Raw genomic sequence first — 12,398 nt, 5'->3', positions numbered from 1 at the left:
ATTCAATCTCATACTGAAACCGGCACCATCACTTCACTCCCCGACACACATCTTTCGGCGCTATTCTCATAGATCTGGTTCATAAGCACTTTCAGAGTAAACTGCATTTGCTAGACCTGCAATTTGTTTGCACTTTGAGCATGCCCATGTTGGTTGGTTGGTTGGTTGGTTGGTTGGTTGTTTAACGCCGCACTCAGCAATATTCCAGCTATATGACGGCAGTCTGTAAATAATCGAGTCTGGACCAGACAATCCAGTGATTGACATCATGAGCATCGATCCACGCAATTGGGATAGATGACATGCATCAACCAAGTCAGCGCATGTGGTGTGGACCCATAGTGAAATATACATGGCTAAATTATTATTATTATTTTTGATAAAGCTCACCTATAATGAAATACAGTTAGGAACAAGAACAAATCATCAAAACAAAATTTAAATTTATTAAGCCAAAGTGTTTTGAATATGTAATTATTACTAAAACATAGCATGGAAAGTAAGGCTTTTGGACAACTATATCAAATACAGATCTAGCGATCCATCCATCCTTCCATCCATCAATTCATAAATATACAGAACATTTTCCCCTGACATAACATTTGGCCACTAATGGGATTTACAATATGGATACCTTAATTAACAATTACATTTCTGATTGCCACAAATTCCGAAAAAGTTTCAGCCTAATAGTTACAAAATTTAAAGAAAAAAGGTGTCACACTCCAGGAAAAAATCACATACAATAAACACAATATAATACAAAACCCGGAGCCCGGCTGAGACACTTCATCTACTATAAAACCATACGCGTACACCTACATACAAAACAATGACACCAATATACATGCAGTGATATCTACATACATATGATACCTACATACCTACGATACCCACACACATTCAATGATACCTACATACAATGAAACCCATACACATTCAATTAAGAAATGACTTTCATTTTGTTTGAGTTCATTGAAGTATGAACCTTGGTAGAGTGAGGGCCAAACCTTGTATAGACGTTGTCGCAAATTCCGACGTGCATACACGGTTTGGTCCTCACTCTAACAAGGTTCATACTTCAATGAACCCATTGCTTATACCCCTCCGCCCCGGTCTAGTAAGAACTACCCTAGTAAGTCAGTCATAATGACAGTACAAGTTAGTCCTCTAGCTATACCCTATACAAGAACAGCTATAAGCACGTCCTGTTTAATGACATCACTTCTGGCTTGGAAAATGCATGCTCAATGCAGTACAACATTGAAAACCTTATGCCTATAGCTACCTTAATATCAAAGTTATATCAACTGCCGGGTCACTGATATTACAAATTTGGGAAAATGCTGTACAGTTTCAAAACAATATGTCCAATGCCTATTGCTACATTGATAAAAAAGTAACACGCCAATCCAGTTGGGAAATATACACATCACATGTAGTGTGACTTTTAAACAGAAAGCCACATTAACAATAAAGCTACTTGCAACTCTTGTTTGATGACATGACTTCAATTTTCGATAAACACATGTCTAATGCAAGGCAACTTCAGAACAAAATCACGTGCCCAAAGCTATCATTTCATTTCCAGAGCAGATCTTGAAAATCATACATTATTTCTTCATCAAACTTGGCACATAGATCAAGTGGTGAACTGGTGCCTTTTGATCATGTTTTTTTCCCCCGACAATCCCAAACTAGAGTGCCAAATGTGGTTACGAAACGAGCACTACTAGCATTTCCAGCCTAAGTCAAACTTGTTGCCATGGAAACTCAAATGGTTTTGGGTTTTATAAATAACAATCAATCAAAAGGCACCAGTTCATGACTAGACCTATTTATGTTTAGAAACATTGTATGGTTTACAAAGTCGTGCAGGAACTGACATCTTGCAGGGACAGATGCTGTCCATATTATTGAACAAAACACAGTGCAGGGCAACCTTCATTTGTTTCCTTTTCTTTAAATGTGAAATAGAACATGTAGCACCGTGCCTGTGCTCTAGAAACTCCTTTGCCTTTTCTACATCTGTTCCAAAAGGAAGTCTTTACAAATGCTTTTTTTGTGAAAACAACAAAGCCAAAGTCTGAAAATGCCATATGAATTATATCAGAACAGAGGGGTGAAGTGATAGAAAATGAAAGGGGTTTGCGAGTTTAAACAATTCACAAACAGGGCACGCTTTAACATTAAATAGGTTACACACAAACAAATGTTTTCCCATACACTTCTATAGTAACATTGTATTTTTAAAAATAACTACGCTTTCAACAGCAACTTAAGAATACAAATGTGTGCAGTCTTGCCTTAAAGCTGCAATAAAAACAAAAAAGTTGACTGTCTTAGCCAGGTCCTTTTCTAAGTACAGGAACTTAAACACACTACATCCAGTTCCGCACCAAATGTCACTTGCTTGAAAATAGCTGTGGTCACATTCAGCATGAGTCATCATGTTGAAAACGACAGCACTAATTATAGAACAACATGGTCAGTTTTAAATACTGGATGGATGTACATTTGAAAAAAACTTGAAATCTTATACAAAATCATCCAATCACAGCTGCCAGATGATTAAGGAAAGGCTCCCAATGAACTCTGCATGTTCTGATTTGGTGGTGTAGAACCTGCAGATAAATTAGAAACATTTGATTTATGTATTGCATATGATATAAATATGTGTGTAACTTCTTAGATAAAAAACAACATCAATATGATTTCCTATCCAACATGTCTTCATGGCACCAGAACACAACCTTTTGATGTACCGAAGGAGCTGTAAGAGTTAAATGACATATATTTTATCAATGTCTTACAAAACGTATTTTTGTATTAATAAGACGTTTCAGCAATCATACACAGACCATGGGAGTTTATTCATGTTTTATAAAAGAAGGTGGTCGTGGATCAATGCAATACATGCTTGGGGCTGCCTAGATCATTACACCCTACACAATATTTTTAACTATAAAAAAGTAACAAATCTTTAAACCTCAAAACCATAACCAAATGCCTCGAATTTACACCCCCAATGACTATCAACATTTTGTACATCACCAATAGAAGGGCTAACACAAATGTTTGTGCTTTCTTTCAGCCCCAAAATCAAAAGTGTAAGCGCCAATGATATAACCTGGTGACATAAGTACACATGGAAAGAAAGCAGAAACATTATTCAAATTTGGACAGAAGCATGGATTTCAGGCCAGAAACTGGCCAGGGACACATTAAGCAGCACATTTAAGTTTTCATACATGTAAGGCTAGGTAATGAACTTTACCAGAAAGTATGAAGTAAAGGGTGGATTGTGACCAACAATCTCAAACACTGACCAGTGAACCATACTGTCTATAACAGCTGATAAAGGGAAGTAACCCCTTAAGTAGTGGAAAACACTTTGAAAACAAGAAAATTACACTTACGTTTAATTATTCATTTAGTTAAGACTTTGAAATACTCATAGGAAATCTAAAACACTTTCTGTTGAATGTTGTTAGGTTGCTAAACATGACAATTACAAGTATTTGCATGTTTTAAGGAATCAAAGTAAAAACTCAAGATAATTTAGGAACTTTATAGGTTATCCCGACACAAAAGAGGTTATTTTTATGCACAATTAACAGTGTTTGGCAATACCAGTTTAAAAGAGTATTTCTCTCCAATAATTGATGGGCTAACAGGGGACAGACATATACAATGCATTTTACTAATCAAGGGAGATAATTTAGTAAAGTAGATCAATGTCACATTCTTTCTAAGGTGAATTAGAACAATAACGCTCCATTGCGCAAGATCCAGTGGGTATTATTTTCATCTCTGCAGGTTCTGGGGCTGATGTAGAGCCCTTGTTTCATGTTTGGAAAAGTGAAAAGCTGCACAGTGATGCATTAATGGAGCACAGTCAGAAATTTCTACTGTATGAGGGTGACCTTATGATGGAACTCAACAGTGGGGCCTTACCTCTACCTGGGGAGGGTTGGGATTAATGTACTAAATGTACCTACGTGTCCAAGTACCACAACTTCTACCAGGCGGTCGAGGGTAGTGAGGTAAAGCAAAAGCAAGGGTTGTCGATCATCCACTGCCAACACCAGACTTCAGATCAGCTGGCCAAAATGGCACTTTATATGTGAAAGCTTTTGTTTCTTCTGCACATGTACCTCCCCAGTCAGTATCAGGCATGCTTCAAGCTGAAAACAGTATTTTTAGAAATATAAGTGATAACTTGGATCATCCCTACACAAGAAAGGCCCCGAACAGAAAGATTTCATGGAACTCTATATTGCTTACATTAAATAGGAAGGTTTGTGATATTTTCTGAGGTCAGCAGTGTACACGCTCCATACTCATGATACCAGTATCGCATGACTTGGCCTGCAGGAGATTTACACAGACCCAAAAAATGTGGCAGTGGTGACTCTATCCTAATTATTTGTTTAATTCATCAGTTTCAACAAATTCAGAAGGCAGGAGACCGTGACTTGATGGACAATGGCTGTTTGACCACAAAGCGAGGCAACGTTCATATCCATATTGTGAAAAAAGGACACATGAAAAGTCGTAACAGTATGTCTAAAATGTTTACCAAATGCGCTGGCCTTTAATGCACGTGCAAACGTTAATACAAAGGAAGGATAGCCTGAAGGGGGTTAAGGAACTTCATTTAACTTGCTCCAAGTGTATGTTGACATGAAAATCTAGTTGTACCAGACAAAATAAAATTCCACTCTTGTCCCATAAATTTATCAAAGATGAAACATTGATGAATAAACCTGAATAAGTACATCTCAAATGTCTGATGACATAATATATTAACATAAATATTGCTGTAAAACATAAATAGGAAGTGCACATAATCATGGAGTTCCCACAGTTTGAGGACTTCAAGTCCAAGAAATGATGACAAATTACACATAGCACAGGCATTCGCGATCGTAATGTAGTATGGTAAGCTCAGAGGTGTTGAATGTGTTCAACCATGGTTGTTGAGTGGACAAGTAAATGATACTCAGACACAAATTTGATTTGTTTTTTAAAAATGCACTTGGTGCAAGCTTTAAGCACTTTTGAACGTCTTAATAGTCAGTCTGTCAAATAAATGAACATATTTTTCAGGCTATTTGTAAATTGACTGAAATATTTAGACATTAAGTGCTTTTATAAGTTATTATAATATAATATTTATACAACATTCCATATAATTATAGTTTAGCAAGTAATAAATATCATCAAGTAAAATACATATACAAAATATCAGTATTTTCAGTCATAGCTTTGTAGATAGATGCTAGCCTAAGGTATGGGAACACATCTCCTAGACACACTATTCAATAAGACAAAAGTTATGTCTACATAGTTTAATAGATTTAAAGCTTTCGGATAAATACTAGCCTAAGGTATCAAGATCCCATCTCCCAGACATAATATCCAATAAGACAAAAGATATGTCTACATAGTCTTATAGATTGCCTTGAACTATTTTATTTAAGTAAATCTGTCATCACCTATATTAGAATAACATTCAGCAATTACTTCAATTTAGACTCATTAAGGATTAGGATTAGCCCCCATACAAGCTCGTCTATAGTGACACCGTAATCTCTTTCAAAGCACCCAGTACATATGTCAACAAGATTAGAGCCAGTCCAACTGGATAAAGAGGATTAAGTATTCCCCTCTGTCTAGCCATTCATTAACCATAAGGCACACCCCATCGTGTATCAACCAATCATATTCCTTTTTATTGTTCTAATCTTTGTTAAATACATATTGAAGCAAAATGTTAAGCAGGAGGGGTTTGACGCTCTTTCCAAGCAGATCTCTCTCCCACTGCCCAGAGGGTTGTACCGACTCTCTGTGGCACCCTCAGCTATAGTAAACATATTGTTCATTGTTAATTGTTCTTGTAAATAAAATTGTGATTAGTCTCCTGTGACTCCGGCTCTTTGCTGACTAATTCCCCCAAGAAAACCAGCACGCCATTTTGAAGTTTTGTTCATCCGAACAGAACCATATTAATTCCATAATAAATGAATGTCCACATAAAGAAAAATGTCCCATACACCTGCATCCTTTGAAATAAACTTGTTCAGTGTCACGTGTCTTTTTTTATTTGTTTGTTTGGTGTTTAACGCCGCATTCAGCAATATTCCAGCATTATGACGGTCTGTAAATAATCCAGTCTGGAACAGAAAATCCAGTGATTGACATCATGTTCATCGATCCACGCAATTGGGATAGGATGACATGCTTGACCAAGTTAGCGAGCCTGACCACCCGGTCCCGTTAGTCGCCTCTTACAACAAGCATTGCGCCTTTTACGGCAAGAATGGGTTGCTGAAGACCTATTGTAACACGGATCTTCAGGTGTTTCACATAGGTGTCAAGTCTCATTTGTCAGCTGAGACAGCACTATTGACAGCTACTTTCATGATGTCCACGGTTCTTGAAATGAATCCATTGAATTAGATAACAATGAGCAATCTATCAACGTATTATGAGCTAATCCTTTGAACAAAGTATGTTGTTTTTACATAGGCACTTCACGCCCAAATGGGTGTATTCCTTCTGATTTAGTATACTGTAAAACATTTTTGCACATAGCTCGAGACCTATTCTGGTACCTGGTACCTGGGTAGGGTAGAAATATTGTTTCTATACAATGGGTAAGTATATATTTTTTCACAATAGATAGGCCAAGTATATATTATAATAATGATCTCAGATCTTGGATGATTTCTAAAATTGAATATACTACATTGTCCACTTATTCATGCCAAAGTCTTTGTCCAAGGAAAACTTGCCCACCATATCTCCTGGATATGGAGCCTCTGAATGAGAGCCGTTTTGACCAAAGTGACAAGTTGGCAAATTAGGGACCGTCTCACCGAAACTTTTAATAGAAGAAGTGGTTAATAAACTACTTTGTCCCCTCTGCCTTCCTATTTGCTGATCGACTAAATGAACATCTAAAACTACAATAAACAGGCCCATTTCTCAATTCAGTCTATATATCATTGCGCCAAGAAAAGCTGTTTGTATGTACCGTAGTTGAGACCCCAGGGGATGCAGGCTAAAACAGTACCTCAGCAAATCGTCACCTCTTTCTCTGGAGAAAACGGCACCGCATTTGGCGAAAACGGCTACTTTATGTCAGGCAAAAACGGCACCTCTATTCTTAATAACGATAAGAACGATTCATGTCACATGAAACAGTATGTTGATTTTTTCTTACATTCTTCTCGCATGCAACACATCGAAAGGCCATTGTGAATAATTGTGATACAGTTTCAGCATGACATTGAGTTGAATTGAGTAAAGGTACTTAAAACTTCAATGCATATAATGTTTCCACAATAAGTTCTCCCAATCAGAGTCGGTCAGTTGTAAACTGGAGTAGAGGCTAATTTCTAATGTAAACTTGTTTTAACATTTCACGATTATTTGTGTTTGTAAGTGACAACGTGAGTTTAATTTAGTTCATTTTACTTCAAAGCATGTTATGTTTTCACAATATGGTGAGTTGCGTATAGGCTAGGTTTGAATAAAGTTGGAGTAGAGGCTAATTTCTAATGTAACATTTCACAAATATAAGGTGCTGTGTTCGCCAGGCAATGGTAGCCGTTTTAGCTTCAGGCGAGGTGACGTTTTCGCCAATCGGTGCCGTTTTCGCCAGGTGACGTTTTGCTGAGGTGTCGTTATTTCTATAACCCGACCCCGTGAGCACAATCAACTTCAAATGGCAATAAGCCGACTATTTCGTTCAAGAAAGAAACCTTGAAATAATGTGTGTCTTGAGTGCACGGTATGAGACAAGCACCACTGTTAATACAATAAATAATTTTTAAAAAGAGAGGCCTATCACGATACAAACCATGCGTTTCCCATAACAGTGTGCCGCCATGTTACATTTCCTCATGCAGCGGGTGAAACGGTAAATACAAAATGGCAAGTTCCGAAATAGCACAAAATGTGAATTGTTCATTAAATTTTTAATTCATCTTTACAGTCTTATTCTGACTGAAGTATTAGTATGTCAAATTATCTGTCAACTTCAACAATACCTACATACATTGGTGAATTACTAGCAAGCGCTCATTTCGACGTTGCCGTTTTTGCGTTTCACATTTTTGAAAGCACAGGTCATCTCGGTGACTGCGAAAGTACTGAGAGCAAAACACTGACGTTAGGGAGAACACCTTCTGAGATGCATATTAGGAAAAACTGACCAAAAACTAATAGAATATACCTGTACCATATAGTAGTTCTACCCTCATAATAGGCAAGTCTAGATACGAAATACAACAAGTCAGTGTTGTCCACTAGATAAACCGATTTTTTTCCTTCTGTTTAGTCCTGCATGAATTTGGTTTTTGTGTGTCTATTATTCGTCAACGCCTTGGCTCTGCTTTGTCTGGACATCCCTACCCTGCTGTAGTGAATTCCATATGCTATATGTTTATTCTTTCTACGTTTATGTGTACATGTATGTGGACGCCGGGATACATTCGTGTGAAAAACAACAAATACAAGGGACATCTTCGCGTTGACGCATGTTCGAAATTACTCACGTTTTTAAGTGGGAAGAAAATACAGCTTAAAACGATGCGTACCGAGATAGACCGATGATCAATATGGAAATTTATATGTCATGGATAATTGTGATAGTATCCATTGTCAGTTTGTCAATAAGCATTGTGGTATATCGGCGATAAGGGTTAGAGTTGGTCCAGGGCAACCAAAGTTTGTTGTGTGAGGCAACTCATGATTGAATGGATCGCGTTGTCGGTGTGTCGGCGTGCCCCGACGGCGTGAATCGCTGCTCTTTATATCAATCACTGGATCGTTTGATCCGGACTCTATTATTTACAGATCGCCGTCAATAAACTGGAATATTCCCGAGAGCGGCGTAGAACAGCGCGCGCACATGCACGCACACACAAGCGCTTTTATCAAACTGAAGCGCTGTTGCCATTTAAGCCAAATAAAGGCATGTGCATATGTCTGTTTTAAAATATTCAGCAGAAAACATATATTAATCAGTTGTGAATACATAGGAAAAGGGACCCCTCACTGATTAGGGCCTTGTTTACTTAAGAAATTCATTAGCCAAGTAAGATGACATAACCAAAAGCCAGCTGCAATAACAGGCGATAATGTTGCTTATTAAACCAGTTAAATTCAGTTACAGTTTGCAGATGTGTTGGGGGTTTAACTTATCCATCAATTGAGGCTGTAGATCAGCGTGTAACTCACTATTTAATATATAGAACAGTTACAATAAATCTTATGAACATATTCTGACAGAACTATAGCGACTTCTATCTATACACTGTTAAAAACGCCATAGTCAGATTAATATTTGTTACTATTCAGGGTGTGAGCTAAACTAACCCTGAGTCTCCAAAAATATAAAATTTTGAATTTTTTTTACAAACAACTGCAATAAAATGAAAAGGAGCCCCAGTGCTTCATTGATGACTAAGTCATCACAGCAAGGGATGGTCGGAAGTTGGTGAGCATGTATCTTCAGAACTTCATGATTGACCCTTCATTCTGTCGAACCCTTCCAAGAAATAGAGTTATATATAAGTCGTTACTCGACTTTACTGGTTTGCGGGCTAAACGTTCGGTACCCACATTGGTGAAACTAAAATATGTGGTGATTATTAGCACCAATTCTGTTAATGTCATTCGAAAAAATAAAGACGAAAATATTTTCGCTCCTGTTTTGCATGAGAAATGTTTTGTTTTTTTGTTTTTTATAAATACGAAGTAGTTCTTTGTTATGTCATTAAATCAATTTACACATTACCGATTAGCAATAGCAGCGAATACCTTATTTTATGTGAGTTTGACTTTAGAACGGTAACTGGCGTTAATATACATCCAAGGTGACATAAATAGATGTGTTTACATATTAAATAACGAAATAATACAATTCATCAGTTCTCATGTTTAAATGTTCTGGTCATCATCAACAAAAATAATTTAGTTGTTCAGTTTCTGGGAGCTTTATTATCCTTCTAAGGAAAAGTGCATTTTGCACAGTTTGACCTGGTCAATAGGAGTAAACTCTTTATAAACATTTTATAGAGCAGAAATTCTGTGAAGAGTAGGAGATCGATTCTTCACATGGATTTTAATGTATCAAAGTTATTCCTTTATCAAACTATCTCATAGTGTATTTATAGATAGTTTTGAAAAGGGTACCCGGGTACTGTGCGATTCGGGTCGACCCATTACCCAAGTAGTAACTTTTATCAAGTTTTGAGGTAAAATTGTTCACAAGGTTTTGTCTCACATTGCGGAAAATTGTTTGTTTTTTGTTATTTCATTATAGTCTTCTTCCGATGTTCACTGTGGACCACTGACTTCGAAGACATGCATATATTTATACAGTTACCAGTCACATAGACAAAGTAAAACCTTTATATGATACGTTCCCCAAAGTGTTCTGGGTGTATATAAATATTCAATAATTAAATAATTCATCTTAGTGTTTCAGTCATTCCTCCAATCAAATTCACAGAGACTACAGTTTCTCTCCGAAATTAAAAGTGACATTGTTTCACTTTAAAGTGAAAATGCATTAAGTAGACTATTTACCATAGTTATAAACTTCCTAAATCAAAATAAAACTTAAACACGTGTCATATTAAGTGAAATAACAACTGTTTATCTCCGACTTCAGTCCTAATAGGGAGGACCCCAGTATAAGATATGCGACGTATAGGAACTGCCAGACATCACTTTGAAACAGTGTTGCCTGGTCAACTCCACAGCTGTGTTTGGGGCTCTGCCTGTGTGGTTATGAGTTTGCTTTCCGATTTTGACCCAACAAGCACAACGCACATGGTAACAATGCCATGTGCAGTAATGTGAGATTTATACACCAGGTGCATAATTAATTCCAGGGAGTTGATTAACCTGACAGAATTGTTCTCCATGCACAACCCTGTCTGACATACAGACCCGTATTGTAATCTTTATTTCAGGTTTAAAAGTGCCCATGCCTTTACACACAGCTTAAGAATAGGTGCTGCCGTCATATAGCTGGAAGATGGCTCAGTGTGGCCTGAGACAACACATAAACAAACTCCGATCTCCATAGTGTGCATATTCTTTAAGTTTGGAGACTGTACGCCTACAACATTGTATATATCGGAAAGGAAAGATGCTGTTCGGAAACAATAAACACTGTCGCCCAAATACGCCTGTCGCTTTGGACGGACAGTTTTAGCTGGCAGCCAATTCTTGATCCTGTGAAAATGTAAATAGTGTCAGCAGCTTGATTAGGCCTAAAGCAAAGCATTTTTGTTTCTTGGGTCTGTCGTGTTTCCTTACTTTCATTCCGGACATTTTAATAAGAATTATAAAAGATTGAGTCAGTGGGTTATTGATTTATATAACAAAACTCCTGCATTGCAGTAAAATATTTATATCTAACTGGTATACAAGGGACCCACTATTTAATATTTAGTATGGGATGAACTCAGTATTCAAATAAATATAAATATTAGAGAATGATTTGCCTGGGGAAGTATATTTACACTTCTACGATAAAAAGATAAAATTAAAAAAGTACAATTCATGTTGAATAAAAAACTTAAATTATATATAACAAAGGTTATATTTAGGATAACACTTTCTGTTTAAAATACAGATTCTCGTACTCTTTTGGGTTGAGTCCCGCCCGGGATTTCGAACCCACACTGCGAGAGTGTTTTAAAGTTGACTCGAAATTAGTAACATTCAGCAAATATACACAGCAGTTCTTCATCAGAATAAACATTAAAAATGAGATCACGTGATTCAAGTGAAATAAGGTTAAACAGTACAAAAACTATTTTTTTACAAGGATGAAAAATAAATATATAAACTATCAATGGCATCATCAGCATCACTGCTTGTATATTTTATTTTTGGTTTGTTCCCTCCCTCCAATGAAACACACATATCTGTGTTTAAGGTCACATAAAGAAAATAGTGTTTTTCCTAACTTCCTTGCTCGACTATTCATAGTGATCCGCCATTTGGTATTTGATGGCATGTGTATTTCAAAATAATAATAATAATAATAATAATAATAATAATAATAATAATAATAATAAATAAACAGAGAAAACAAATCATATGTTCCAGAAAACAATTATTGTTTCCTGTATCTGCTGGAAGTCCGGAAAAAAACTGTGATTCCTCCTTTTGCAGAAATGATTTGTCTGTTTTGAAGCAGTTAGTGTCACAAACAGAGAGCCCAGCCCTCAGGATAAATAAAGCAAGACCTTATTTCTCCGGGTAAAAAAAATATAATACTTGCTAGTGAACATTCAGGTTGTAAGTATCCTCTTATAGCCTTCCTGCCATTAATAATGAATAATATACAACGCTAGTTTTCTTAA

The 12,398-nt window shown here is 36.6% G+C and overlaps 1 long non-coding RNA gene across 1 annotated transcript; it reads right to left on the bottom strand.

Moving 5' to 3' along the window:
* Positions 1–470: 470 nt before the first annotated feature.
* LOC124122683 lies at positions 471–7,929 on the bottom strand. The gene is made up of 3 exons (XR_006859188.2): positions 7,871–7,929; positions 4,002–4,187; positions 471–2,624 (listed from the first exon to the last, which is right to left on the bottom strand). It is a non-coding gene; the product is annotated as an uncharacterized LOC124122683 (long non-coding RNA).
* Positions 7,930–12,398: the final 4,469 nt, after the last annotated feature.

The sequence above is a fragment of the Haliotis rufescens genome, unplaced genomic scaffold (assembly GCF_023055435.1).
Source record: "Haliotis rufescens isolate VD_foot unplaced genomic scaffold, xgHalRufe1.0.p SCAF_165, whole genome shotgun sequence".
Lineage (NCBI taxonomy): Eukaryota > Metazoa > Mollusca > Gastropoda > Lepetellida > Haliotidae > Haliotis > Haliotis rufescens.
The sequence above is the reverse complement of the archived record's forward strand: the minus strand, read 5'-3'. Positions and strand labels throughout refer to the sequence as shown.